This window comes from Coptis chinensis, chromosome 7 (genome assembly GCF_015680905.1).
Source record: "Coptis chinensis isolate HL-2020 chromosome 7, ASM1568090v1, whole genome shotgun sequence".
In the NCBI taxonomy this organism is placed as follows: Eukaryota; Viridiplantae; Streptophyta; class Magnoliopsida; order Ranunculales; family Ranunculaceae; genus Coptis; species Coptis chinensis.
The window spans coordinates 73,301,492-73,317,284 of NC_141462.1; positions in this window are offsets into that span (position 1 = coordinate 73,301,492).

Here is a 15,793-nt window from a genome sequence, read left to right on the forward strand (position 1 = left end):
ACCTGGTGTGCGACATCCCGCTCAGGGTAGTTACGCACGGAGTGGTTCATTATGTAAGGGGAGGCATGTGGATGTACATGTTCGGCGTAGGGAAGCGATTGTGGTAGCTAGGAAAACTAGGTAAGACATAGATACGACATGATTTTAGGGACACACAAAGAAATCCTTAAGTAATATAATTATGGTAATATGTTGTTTAATAATATATCTTTAGATAGATGATCGTATATGGTTTTGCAGAAGGGTGGGTCAAACTAATTACTTGTGCAGAGACGACCCACTCTGTAATTGAGCATAAAATGCGGTAAGTATAGAATATACTTGGCTGGTTATTAGTTTAGTTAGAACCTAAGGCGCCTCGTGGAGGAACTAAATGGCTTTTTATTATGTGTATGGTTTGTTGTTTGGTTAGTGGGAAGTTAAGGCACCTCAGTGGAGGAACTACCTGCCTTACTTATTGTAGTTAAGAATGTCGTATTAGTTGTTGGGAGTTAAGGCGCCTCGGTGGAGGAACTAACTGCCTTATGTATTGTGTATGTATATGTATAAGTATATGTTGTATTCTAGAGCTACTCACAGCAGCATTTTTATAATACTGACCCGATTTGCATGTTTGCTTATCGGGTGTGTTCATTACATGAACATAGTTGATAAGTCTTGATAGGTTTAGTGTTGAAGAAGGTTGGTTGCTGCTTGTGGTTTGCGTTAGCGTTGCATTTCAGGATATGTTTTGTTTTCCCTTGAGGTGATATAGATTTTCAGTCTAGACAATGTTTTTTGTATTTTCATTTGTAATTTCAATTAAATAGTTATTGAAAGGAGAGTTGTAACCTAATCTTATTTGTGAAGTTTTGTAATGAAGAGGACTTTTTTTTAATGTTAAATTCTTATTGGTTTTTAATTTTCTGCATATTTAAACTGTTATGGGTTTTTAGAAGTTGAGAGTGCGTCGCACCTCGAAAATCGAAGAGTTGGGAACAAATATTGTTTTTCCGAATTTTGTCGAAATTCGGGGTGTGACAGTTTGGTATCAGAGCTTTTGGTTAGCTTAGACTTAGGTAAGTCTAAGTGATTCTCAGATCGTGGTTTATGGGTAGTGTTTAAGAATTATTATTTTCAAAACTATTTCCGCTAGTCATTTTTTTTTCAAAGAAAAGAAAGGAGATACAGAAATAAGTAGAGTCAATATTTTTCTTGATTTGTTTGTATGTGTAATGTGTATATTTATATTAGTTACTCTTGTGGAGTGCATATGAAATGCTTTTATTTTTCCTTATCATATGAAGAGTAGTTACAATTGTCGTATGTTAATTATTAACGGATTTGATCAAAATGATGTGTGCTGCTATGATGTTGTGTTTATTATTAGTGTTCATTCTCACATGGAGTATGGATTAAGTGCGATAACATGTCTAGCTATGAACTTTGTATTTGAGTGTTATGATATTATTCAAGAAACAAGGAGATATTTTAATCTATATTGAATGTGCTGCATTAACTGATGACTTTATGACGTACTAAGTGAGGAACTCATTGCCTATGTGTTGGAGGAACTATCTCGCCTCACTCGTACACTTTAATGGATGAATAATGTTTTAAAGTATAAGAGATTAATTTGTTAAATGTGATTAGTTAGAAATAGACAGAATAATCAATAAAATATACGTGTATTCCTTTTGAGATGTGTATACTGCGTATACACGCTTTCTTATATTATTGTATATAGATGAACTATTACCGTGTATATATGATGATAATATGGTTTCACCAATAAGACATGCATGTGTAGGTTGTTTTCTTAATGATGCGTTATTAATGATTAATTAAACTAGTCGTGATAATTGGTAGTCATAAACCATAATTAGATTAATTGTTCTTAATTAATATATTGAACTTTGTTCATGGCGATATAAATTGTTGTTGCTGATATATTAGAAGTGGGTTCATATTATCTTAAAGAATTTTAAAAATTCGTGTTATACGGTAGCAAGTCTCGTTTTAATTGTCATTGTATATGGAGATTAATTTTTGAATCTTTTCACCATTTAAAATAATTATTAATAATAATAATAACAATGAGCGTCGAGTATTTATTCCTAATTGTTTTGTTTCAGTCTATATGATTTTGATAGATGAATATGAAAAATTATTTTTTTGAATACGTGTTATATTTGATCCAGTTGCATTCCTGAATTAGGATTTGACGGTAGTTTACATGTTCATGATTTATATAGTTTCAAATGATTCATTTTGCTTGCTTAAATGAGAGTATTATAGATTTGATTGTTTATCTTCCTCTTGTGTTGATGAATCATAGTTGCATGAAGTTGAGTTAGAATTCCTTAATAATTTTTTTAACAATGCAAGTTAATATTTGTAGATACAATAAAATAATAAAATAAAAGAGTTTCTGATAGCATGACTAAAGTAAATATAAAGTTTTATTGCAGTTTCAATGACATGAGTGATTTTTATTTTAAGTGTATCAGGGCACTAATTTTTCTTTGGTGCATGATAATGAAAGACTCCATAATGTTTTATGTAGGGATGAACTTACCCCATATTATTGATTAGTTAAGTAGAATATTAATTTTCGTAGAGTTTGCTACGTGTCAAGAAACTACATGCTAAAAAGAAATGATATATTTATCTTGCGTTTAAGTGACAGTAATAATTTGTTTTAATATAGACAATTAAACTATAATAGATTTTGTAATGGCATGAGGACATATATTCTGGAATTATTTAAAATAATTAATATCAACGTTATCTTGTTTAAGTTTAATCTCTATACATTCTTGTGTAGATTCTAAGTTAATACCCAACGTTATTTGTTCGTATAGCTTTACTTCCGAATCTCGGGACGAGATTCTTTTGAGATGTGCATAGCTGTAATGCCCGTATTTATTTATTTATTTATTAATTTATTTATTTATTTAAAATTCGTTGGATTGGATTTGGGATATGTGGGCCTGGTTTCTGGGCCCGAGTCTGTATTTGGATTAGGTTTCAAACCCAAGTATATATTCATATTGTTATGGAGAATAGGGTTCGGAGATAATAAAATAAAAAAAAAATGGAGGCGGAGATAAAAGCTCGTTGGCTAGAGCGTTGTAGCGCGACGATTCGGACGATGAGGGATTCATGGAGTTTTAAGACAGGTGAGTAGATTTTATCTTTCACCGACTACTAAAACTAGAATTTTCGTCTATTTAAAATTTACGAATTTATTGTCAAAATACATGAGTTTTCTGTTTATTTTTGCTGTTCATTCTATTGTGTGTTAAAATATTCTATCTGCTGCTCAAACCAAGTTATACTGATAAAATTGGGTTTGATTACTAAAATATTTTAATTATTCATCCAAATAGAGATATAAACTGTTATTGTGAGTGTGGTTGATTGTGTTATCAGTTTCATTAGTTTTGGTTGGACTGTTTTGTTGGTTGGCGGGGTAGAATCGGTGGTGGCATTTGATTGTGGGTGGAAGGTGGCTGCCGATTGGGTTGTGTATTGTTGTGGGATGGAATACAGTGGTCAGGTTATGGATTTGAGTCTGTGGTGTAGTTGGGGGTTGGCAGAAGAGCTGTTGGAAGCTCCCAAGACTCGTTAATGGCGACACGCCCAGACATCCTGCAGTAAAACTTTTTGAATTGTTTGATTTGATTGAACTTTTTGTGGTGATGTTACGATTGTTGGTTGTTGAGGTTTGAGTGATTGCTGGATTGGGTAGGGCTGTCGGAGGTTGTAGAAGCCACTAATGGAGGACGAAGATTTACAGATCCAGTTTGGAGGGAGTGAGATCGAGGTAGCAAATTGAGTGGGGGATTTTATTAAAGTTGTTTGGTTTTTGCCAAGGGTAAAAACCAATATGATGAAGTGGGAGGAGGAGGAGAACCCGATTTGGTGGCTGGTGGTGGGAGGCTGCTGGAGCAGCTGATGGAGAAGACGACTTGGTTGGACTTGGGCTTGGGCTTGGGCTTGGGTCAGGACCAAGTGTGTCGGTTTTGTTTGGGCCCGATTCTATTTGTTTGGTTGGGCCAAAACTCTATTTTCTTGTTGGGGCCAGATCTAATCTTTATTGTTGGGCCGACTCACATTAGCTTTTTTGGACCGGTTTTTCTGTTTTTGTTTTGGGCCTGGTCCATATGTTTTAAAGTGGGTCAGGTTGATTCACTAGGCCAGTTTAGACTTTTGGGGCCGGGTTCTAAGGTTTGGGTTTGGGCTCGGTGATAAGAGCCCAAAACTGTAGTTTTAACCCCTTAACAATCATACTTTTAGACCAATTATGTGAATAATAAGTAAGAGTTAATACTGATTACGTGTTTTTATGCATTTCAGGCTTCAAAGTCCATTATAATGCGAAATGTGCCACTTTTTAGCGAGATAAAGGAGCAAAGGTCGGTTGCTAAGGAGTTTCGTGATTAAAGGCCAATTTTCAAGAAGACAAAGCCTCTGTAAAGCCCGGTCAAAAGATGAAAAGTCAAAGTCCACGCGGGCAGAAACAGTACACAAAGTCAATAGAACTTCCGAAGACCATATCTTTGGACTCAGACCTCGGAATGGGGCCTACCTTATGTCAAAACGACCGGCTCGGAAAGAGCTTTCCAATGGTCCAAGCCTTGGCCCAATCAGAGGAGCAGAAGTGGACGAAAAGTCTGTCGAAGTCAACTATAGCTGAAGAGGCCTTTTTGGACTGAAAGTATTGGGTTTTGGGCCTGATTCTCTGGCCCAAAATGTGGCTCCAAGCCCATGCACGATTTTTGGATTTGAACATATAAAAACAAAAGGTTAGCTCTTTGTTAATGGTAGATAGTTAGACCAAGATTAAAGATTAGATTAGTAGCCTCCATTAATTAATTCTAGATCTAGTTTTCCTTAGATTTAATTAGTTTCATATCTTGTTTTTATTTAATTCCTTGAATGATTGTTCGTCATTTAATTAGATAAATAAAATAGTTATTATTATTCAATTTCGATTTTTGTCATTTGCATTTATAGATCTAGTTTAAATTCTTGTTCTTATTTCATTCTTAGTTAATTAATTAGATTTCAATTATTGTTTAATTTAGATTAGTAAAGTTAGAATTTTGATATGATGTGTAGCTATAATTCAATGGGAAATGATGGGTTGATGATTCGAGGCTAAAACCTCCATTAGAGGGGTTGATGAAGCTTTGATGAAAACTTAGTGGTATAGTGTAGAAGCATTGTAGAATCTATTCCACTCTAGAAGGTCGTGATTCGCCATGAGAATGGGTGGACGACCTCACATGCTAGTTAGTATTTGGTAGAAATGAACACTAGGGATTAGAACTCGAAATTCTTGCCGTAAGAACGTAAGAATCGAGATACAAGAACCTATGCTAGGTTATCAAGTTGGATTCGAGGTGGATTCAATTCCCCTCTAATCCTTTATCTAGATTCAAAAACAATCATATTTCCATAGCATTCGTAGTTAAATTCAACATAATATATTCCATATAGGTATCGTAGTATAACACCCTTCGTAAAGCTCTCATTAGACTTAAGACCGACTAATTAGACTAGAAAACATTCCATGCTAGAGCACTAGGAGTGGAACGAATTTGTTACTCCACTCTATCTCGATAGAATTGAGAGTAGAAACTTTGATAAAATATAAGGCTCATAACTTAGTTTAGTTTACTTACGTTTTGAGTTCATCGTTCATTTCGTAGGTAGACTATTCAATTTTATGTTTTATCAAATGGCGTCGCTGCCATCTTAGTGCACTTTAGCATTGTTTTCATAGTATAATTAGTCATTTTTAAGTCCCATTTCACCCACCCACCCTTGTTTGATTCATACTGTGGTTGTTCGTTTCAGCATTGAAAAGTTCCGCGAAAAATTACACCGGCGCCTCGATCAAGACCTATAAGGAGCGCTTTTCGCCTCTATAGCCTAGAACACGAATTCGACCATTCCCCATACCGACCGACCGACTAAGTTAAGTTATTGGAAAAGGAGCGATCACCTTCTAAGCTTGAGCGCACCCCGCTCCCCTAGCCAAATTTTCCGTTTCTACGGGTTTGTTTCAAACTTCGATTTTTAAGTTTTTCAGTGTTCTAACCTGTTATTTACACTAAACACGCGTAAACAAGACGCTATTCATAAGCGAAGCAAGGACGCTATCAGGTATTCCTTTCTTCCACACCTCGCATCTCCAGTTAGAGGTTTCTACTAGTATATCAGAATTGTTTGGAGTGTTGGATGTTTAGTTAAGTTCGACTTAGTCTTGCTTGAGATTAAGGTCTGGTCGAAGAAAAACAACTAACGTAATTACACAGCAACGTCAACAAACAAGTCTATCTAGTTTCCCACCCACTACACCTCTAGCTACTATTTCACACACACCACCTGATATTATGGGTGAAGAAAGAGAGACTCCTCTCTTTGACTTTTATAAAGCCTTGAGCGATAGCCCTAAATCTTACATCGTTCTAGCAGACCCAGTGGGGGATTTCCGCATCCCCCCAAATATATTTAATTTGTTACCCGTTTTTCATGGTTTAAACCATGAAAAACCTTATCGGCTACGTCGTGGGATTGAACAAGTCCTTACAACATTCCACCATCCTACGGTTGGTGCGGAACAAATTAAATTGAGGGTATTCCCTTTCACCTTAGCTGATAAGGCGGCGTCTTGGTTAACTGCCCAAGCCTAATTCTGTGGACTCGTGGGCCAAACTTGTTCAGCTGTTTATGGAACATTTTACCCACCCCTAAAAGCGGATGAAATGCTTTCCAAGATTCACTTCTTTCGACAGAATCCTCATGAATCATTTTCAGAGGCTTGGAATCGTTTCACCGATCTCCTTATAGAGTGTCCACACCATCACCTAGCAAAAGACACGTTAGTTCGTGCCTTTTCAAAGGACTTCTACACCACCATAAAGAAGTCCTAGACATAATGAATGGGGTAGTTTCCTAAGTAAAGGAGCCTCTCGAGGCATATAAATTTTTGGAAGATCGGACTAAAGCGTAATAATAGTGGGGGTAGTGGCGATTACTCCCGCTCCGCTAGTTCTTCTTCAACAGATTAAGGCTACCAAGATGTTTGAGGTTAAATCAGATCCCCGAGCTTAAAACTCTAATTGAATCCCTCACAAAAAGGTAGAGGCCATTTCAAGACAACAAAAGCCTATCCCCGCATGAATGTAAATTCAAATCCATGTAGTTTCTGGTTGAGTCCCGAGCATCCCGACTCCCATCGTCCCATAGCCTATGAACATTCTTGTTCTATTAATAGTGAACCTAACGCCCTTTGAGACAAAATCCCAACTTCGGTTGGAGAAATAACCAACAAGTCACACCTACAGGGTACAATAATCAATATGTTAGGCCAACGCCACGGTTATAACCAAGCTCCACCACAACAAGGACGGGGATCGGGGTAATTATAATAATTATAACAACCAAAGCGCCAACCTCGACAAGGTCAAGCACAAGGTCAATGTAGTTATAATAATTATAATGCTAATAGAGGTATCGTTCCGGTAAATAATAACTATCACAATCTGCCCATAAATAATCAACGCGGGATAGTTCCAGTCACAACACCCGTGACTACTGCACCCACACAATCGGATCGTCTTGACACCTTCATACAAGTGAGCCAACAACTTTTCCAAACCATGGCTCAATCTAACCAACACATTCTACAATCCGTTAATAATTTAAACCAACAGCTAGCCCAAGAGAAAGTGACCAAAAGGCGTGTTTCCAGGTCAAGCGATACCCAACCCTAGAACAACAAACACAGCCTTTGAGGTAGACGGTAATACTAGTACGGAAACTACATCCGTAGGTCAGCTAAATGCCATCACCACTCTCCGTTCTGGAAGAGTGGTTGATAACAAAGTAACTATGCCTATAGTTACCCCATCAATACTCCCTACACCGGATATCGAACTAGATACGAAATAGAAACCGAAGAACCTACCACCGTAGGAGGTACCCGGTTAAACCACAACCTAAGAAACAGAAAGCCAAGGTTACACATCAAGTCGAGCCATACGCTAAATATAGAGCCGAAACCATCGTTCCCTCGAAATTAGCCATGCTAACCAGGGATACTAACTTTGAGGAGATTAGGAACATTTTCAAAAATCTAACGATAAACCTTCCTTTTCTCGGCTATAAAAAGCTACATAACCACGCTAAGTTTCTTAAGGAGTTGTGCACTACTAGGTGTAAGACCAACATACCTAAAGACGCCTTTCTAACCGAGCAGTTCAACTTTATCCGAAAATAATAGAATTGTTAAGTACAAGGACCCGGTAGATCCCCATTGTCAATGCACCTTAGGAGATTATCGACGACGACCGGCTTACTAGACACGGGGGCTAGTGTTAACTTACTCCCATTTTATTTGTATAAACAAATAGGTCTAGAGGAGATGCAACCTACTAAAATGACATTGCAATTAGTCGATCGGTCTATTAAGTATCCTAAGGGTGTGGTTGAAAACGCGGTTAAAGTCCAAATTTTTTACTACCCAGCCGACTTCGTTATCCTCGACACAGAAGTTACTAACGACTCTGCACCTATCATTTTAGGGCGTCCCTTCTTGGCTACTGCCAACGCGCTTATAAACTGCCGCGATGGTTCGATGTCCTTGTCTTTTGGCCATCTTTCTGTTGAGGTAAATGTTTTCAAAACGAGGACACAGTATCCCGATTCCTCTACAAATGGCGAGGTTAGCATGATCGAGTGCTTAGCTCAAGATTACTTCAAAAACATGTTTCCAGAGAAACAGATTAACAAATTCCTTTCCTTCGGAAATTCCGACTTTAACAATGACTCCCTGGTAGTAGACGAAATCGAAAAAGAATTCCTGCAACTCTTTTGCACCGCTTCTTTACCACTTCGCGAGTCCCCCCTTGCCAACAACCATTCATCCCTTAATGCTATGACGGAAGATGAATTTTTCAATCTCTATCCCAGTGATCCTTTTGACCCACCTATTGAGGAATATCTTGCATATATCAAGATTTCTAATGATATGGACTTGAGAGCTCTAGCTGAGAATCATTCACCTTCCATCACCAATATTCCCTACCCTCCACCTTTTCAAAGGAACCTCGAGTTTGCACTCGATCCTTTAGTTTCTCCTGTGCTTCATAATTTTTTAAATCCACCTAGTAAACAAATACTTCCCAAGGATAAACCACTTGACACCTTCATTTTCAGACTTGAGACAGTCCCTAACTACACCATGAATGAGTTTTGTGCTAAACCCACATCCTCATTTTTTCCATGCTTTCCATCTAAAACTTATCCCAATCCACCATATTTTCCACAACCATTCACTTTTCCACACTTATTCACTAGGACACCCTCTCGTTCAAAGATGAAACATAAGGTGCATGCTCGGTTATGTTATAGGTCTATCCGACTTCGCTTTCATTCCACTAGGTTGCGTCGTAGGAAATCTTGGTGCTTGATTGTGTTTGGATATGTTTTCTGTGATATTTATTTATGGAATGATCCACAACTATTTCGGTTGTTGATATATGATAAACTGCATATTTATAATTATGTTTAGATAAGTCTAGGGAATCTGACTTTAAAAGACCCAAATTTTCGTACAATACCAACGTTCTGGAGTATAGGCCAAACAAAATTTTCAAACTTCAAAAGAGTTTTCCAATTTTGTTTGGGGGTGGCGTATTTTGGTATTCATTTCAAATCATGTTGCCACCCTAAGCCTGTAATGTTTACTCCGGTAGAGTTTGTGTTAGTTAGTACGTACCAGTTTAATTGTGCTTCATATTATCATATCATCTTTACAATATTTAAATTCATTATCTTGCCAATTTTGCCACGCGTTTCTATGGTAAATTCTTTCCTTATCAATTTACACTTTGAGGACAAAGCGTTCGATTGTTTGGGGTGGGATAGAAACATTGCAAAAATTAGACACTTTTTGGATGTAAATTACGCACTTTTATTTATAAAATATTAAAAATTATAAAAATTAGTTAGTTACATAATTTAATTGTGCTATTGAATTGTTTCATGAACCCCCTTCTCCCAAATTGTTTGGGGGTGGTATAGAAACACGATGTAAATGTTAAGCACATATTAGGTTGTGTATTACGTATTATTTGTCTTTAAAATAATAAAAATAAAAATAAAAAGTTTATGCTATACACTTAGGAATATTGGTATTGTTTCTTTCTCTATGCTCTTAATAATCTAGAAGTCTCATGTAGCTTTTGCATTAGAATAGTTTTTAGAAACTTAGGTTAATATGTAGGTAATAATCTTTGCATCTATCTATAAATATATTACATGAGTATCTATGATTGTTTGGCAGTAAGTTTCTGAAATCTAGGCTAGAGTACTTATTCTACAAATCCTGTGAGAATATAGCCTAAAGCCTTATATGAGTGAAACATTTGAGAAATGACACAAGGGAGAAGTATATTCCGAATAAATAAATCACACGTCCACTTGCTTGACCACTATACCATGTCCTAAGAGAGAATTTAGGCCCTTTTTGGATCGATATAGCTAGAAATTCCGACCTAAGTATATTTTCCGCTAGTCACCCCACTGAGCCTTTCATTAGCCCTTTCATAAACCACAAATCCTTTACCCTATTACCAAACAGAACAAAATAAAAAAAAAAATCAACCTACCCAATTTAGATAAGTCTGAGAATAGAATAAGGAAGAAAGAAGAAGAGAAAAACCTGTGTAAACAAAAAGTTAGTTAATTGCTTCAAAAAATAAAGAAAAGAAGTTTCCATCCAAAGAAAAGAAAAATAAAAATAGAAATAAAATAAAAACTCCAAAAAAAAAAAAAAAAATAATAAAAGGAGTCAAAAGCCAAAGAAAAAGAAAAAAAAATATGGCTAAGGATGGAAACAAAGTGTAGAAGCAAAAGTAAATAACAAGGTTTTCTCTAGTTACATAATATGAAGACTCTATTATCTCAGACTTGTCCCTTTTTGAATATCCATTTCCTTCCTTCTTAAACCATCTCCTAATCCCCGCAACACCTAATAAAGACCTCTAGCTTAATTAGGAACAGGTTAGTGGGATAGTAAGTGGCAGATATGTTTGATCAACTTCGGCTTCCTTGTGTGTCATTGAGATTGTAAGGTAAAGTATGCCCACCGCATTAATTGGAGTAGCAAAAAAACTTGAGTGGAAAAATCGAGTGATTTTTGTCTTGACTTTTTGTGAGAACCTACTTAAGGACGCGTTATTCCAAAGTTTCAAAAGCGAACCTGTTATCGCATTTCATAGCATTACTCATTGTATATATGTTTATTTGTAGATGATTGATTATTATACATATATTAGCTTAAGTTTCGACATGATTATTCGTATTCATTGCTAGTGAGATGTATAGATAATTGAGACATAAATAAGGAAACAATAGTTTTATTTCTTAGTCGTTGTAGTATATAGATGAAGTTTGTGAGTACCTTCATCGAAAAACTCTCACGCGAGACTATAACTTCGTCCCACTAGGGAATTCCTAGTGGTTTAAGGCCTTGTTGCATATGGTCAATGCAATCGCACTCAAAAAAACGAGTAGATAGAACTCCATTTTTGGTCACTTATTCTAATTTCTCATCTTTGCTTGAGGACAAGCAAAATGCTGTTTGGGGTGGTTTGATAAGAGCCCAAAACTGTAGTTTTAACCCCTTAACAATCATATTTTTAGACCAATTATGTGAATAATAATTAAGAGTTAATACTGATTACGTGTTTTTATGCATTTCAGGCTTCAAAGTCCATTATGTACAGAAATGTGCCACTTTAGCGAGATAAAGGAGCAAAGGTCGGTTGCTAAGGAGTTCTGTGATTAAAGGCCAATTTTCAAGAAGACAAAGCCTCTGTAAAGCCCAATCAAAAGATGAAAAGTCAAAGTCCACGCGGGCAGAAACAGTGCACAAAGTTAATAGAACTTCCGAAGACCATATCTTTGGACTCAGACCTCGGAATGGGGCCTACCTTATGTCAAAACGACCGGCTCGGAAAGAGATTTCCAATGGTTCAAGCCTTGGCCCAATCAAAGGAGTAGAAGTGGACGAAAAGTCTGTCGAAGTCAACTGCAGCTGAAGAGGCCTTTTTGGACTGAAAGTATTGGGTTTTGGGCCTGATTCTCTGGCCCAAAATGTGGCTCCAAGCCCATGCACGATTTTTGGATTTGAACATATAAAAACAAAAGCTTAGCTCTTTGTTAATGGTAGATAGTTAGACCTAGATTAAAGATTAGATTAGTAGCCTCCATTAATTAATTCTAGATCTAGTTTTCCTTAGATTTAATTAGTTTCATATCTTGTTTTTATTTAATTCCTTGAATGATTGTTCGTCATTTAATTAGATAAATAAAATAGTTATTATTATTCAATTTCGATTTTTGTCATTTGCATTTATAGATCTAGTTTAAATTCTTGTTCTTATTTCATTCTTAGTTAATTAATTAGATTTCAATTATTGTTTAATTTAGATTAGTAAAGTTAGAATTTTGATATGATGTGTAGCTATAATTCAATGGGAAATGATGGGTTGATGATTCGAGGCTAAAACCTCCATTAGAGGGGTTGATGAAGCTTTGATGAAAACTTAGTGGTATAGTGTAGAAGCATTGTAGAATCTATTCAACTCTAGAAGGTCGTGATTCGCCATGAGAATGGGTGGACGACCTCACATGCTAGTTAGTATTTGGTAGAAATGAACACTAGGGATTAGAACTCGAAATTCTTACCGTAAGAACGTAAGAATCGAGATACAAGAACCTATGCTAGGTTATCAAGTTGGATTCGAGGTGGATTCAATTCCCCTCTAATCCTTTATCTAGATTAAAAAACAATCATATTTCCATAGCATTCGTAGTTAAATTCAACATAATATATTCCATATAGGTATCGTAGTATAACACCCTTCGTAAAGCTCTCATTAAACTTAAGACCGACTAATTAGACTAGAAAACATTCCATGCTAGAGCACTAGGAGTGGAACGAATTTGTTACTCCACTCTATCTCGATAGAATTAAGAGTAGAAACTTTGATAAAATATAAGGCTCATAACTTAGTTTAGTTTACTTACGTTTTGAGTTCATCGTTCATTTCGTAGGTAGACTATTCAATTTTATGTTTTATCACTCGGCTAATTGGGTCCGCACCGTTTCCTTAGTCATGATCCCATGAGCCATGCACTTTGCCCTTAGCCATGAACCAGGGCTATGACCCTGAACCTGTTGAACATGGAAACGACAGTTTGACTTTGACATTGACTGTTGACCATTGACCGTTGACCGTTGACTGTGAAATATTGACTTTTTCCAATTTTTCACATATTTAAGAATATGGACAAATGTAATAATAAAATATTGTCGAAAATTGTATAACTTTGTTTGTCATTATCTAATTCAGATTTGATATGAATAGTGTGTAAAGAATATAAGATTGGCACGTAACAAGAGGGAAATTCTTATAAGACTTAGATATATACGTTTTTATGAGAATTAAACTACACATGGACTTAGATTCATGGACTTTAGTTTTGGACTTTTTGATGGTTGATCAGTTTGACTTGACTCGTGATATTTGGACTTGAGTTGTTCTTTCTTTTAAAGTCATTTCATTTTGATATTTGGTGGAATGGACTTATATTTTGATTATTTATATACTATTTATATTGTGCACAAATGGAAATAATTAGTGCCTTTGAGGGTGACTTGAGTTCACATAAAAATATTGAACGAATAGATTTCATGATTGATTATTATTATGAGTTGCTACTTAAATGAATTGTAGTATGTATGAAGGCTGAGATATTCCATATGGTGTAGTGCAATATATAATTGGCACGTGAAATAAAAGTTTCGAGATTTGATATAGAGATATTTGGATATCGTGCAATGAATAGTATTGGCACGTGATAACGTGAATTGTATTATAACGAGAAACGTTGAGCTTCAGTACAATTAAGTATATTGGCATGTGATAGAATAAGAATTATTCTGAGATATAAAGGTATGACACCTGAATAAATTACGTAACGAAAATCCTAGAACCTAGTTATCACAACTCATGTGATTTGCCTTTGTGATGGGCGTATGTGATGTGATTGTCCCTTCGGGCATTTCAGTGAATCTGAATGGCTCTTCTGGCGTAAGTAATGTGATTGGCCCTTCTGGCATTTCAGTAAATCTGAATGGCCCTTCTGGCGTAGGTAATTTGATTGGCCCTTCTGGCATTTCAGTGAATCTGAATGGCCCTTCGGGGATAGCCGAATAGTGGCTTGATTATTCCGTTCGCAAAATTAGAACGAGACACGCGATATTTTATGCCAAATAGTGGTAGTACTTACATAATGGCTTTCGTGTGAGGGTTACCTAGTGTGCGGCTTCCCGCTCAGGGTAGTTACGCACGGAGTGGTTCATTGTGTAAGGGGAGGCATGTGGATGTACATGTTTGGCGTTGGGAAGCGATTGTGGTAGCCAGGGAAACTAGGTAAGACATAGATACGACGTGATTTTAGGGACACACAAAGAAAGCCTTAATTAATATAATTATGGTAATATGTTGTTTAATAATATATCTTTAGATAGATGATCGTATATGGTTTTGCAGAAGGGTGGGTCAAACTAATTACTTGTGCTGAGACGACCAACTCTGTAATTGAGCATGAAAGGCGGTAAGTATAGAATATGCTTGGCTGGTTATTAGTTTAGTTAGAACCTAAAACCTCCGTGGAAGAACTAAATGCCTTTTATTATGCGTATAGTCTGTTGTGTGGTTAGTGAGAAGTTAAGGCGCCTCAGTGGAGGAACTACCTGCCTTACTTATTGTAGTTAAAAATATCGTAGTAGTTGTTGGGAGTTAAGGCGCCTCGGTGGAGGAACTAACTACCTTATGGATTGTGTATGTATATGTATAAGTATATATTGTATTCTAGAGCTACTCACAGCAGCATTTTTGTAATGCTGACCCGATTTGCATGTTTGCTTATCGGGTGTGTTCATTAAATGAACATAGTTGATAAGTCTTGACAAATTTAGTGTTGAAGAAAGTTGGTTGCTGCTTGTGGTTTGCGTTAGCGTTGCATTTCAGGATATGTTTTGTTTTCCCTTGAGGTGATATAGATTTTCAGTCTAGACAATGTTTTTTGTATTTTCATTTGTAATTTTAATTAAATAGGTATTGAAAGGAGAGTTGTAACCTAATTTTATTTGTGAAGTTTTGTAATGAAGAGGACTTTTGTTTAATGTTAAATTCTTATTGGTTTTTAATTTTCCGCATATTTAAACTGTTATGGGTTTTTGGAAGTTAAGAGTGCGTCACACCTCAAAAATCGGAGAGTCTGGAACAAATATTGTTTTTCCGAATTCTGTCGAAATTCGGGGTGTGACAGGCTTTGTACTGAAACTTTTGTCAAAAGTCCGATAAAATATATTATTTTCAAGTTAAATATTAGTACATATTTTTTTTTAGAAAAATAACATTATTCAATCAATAACATACCAACTGTGTTGAATGCCTTGACGTAGACTTCTTTCTTCTCCATGAATTCTTCAAAATCAACAAATGAAAACTTGTATTGTCTGAATTTTTTTCCATCTTCCTTTGAAGCAGTTTCAACCATATCTTTTTTGAAGAAAATTGTGAAGTTAGCCCTCACCGGCTGATATTTAAATTTGGCTGCCTTAACTTTAAAATTTTCAAAACAATAAATTTCTCCTTGTTTTATTATTTTTTCAAAGGCGTTACGGAATTCCTTGTCGATTCTAGCGAGAATTTGGTTT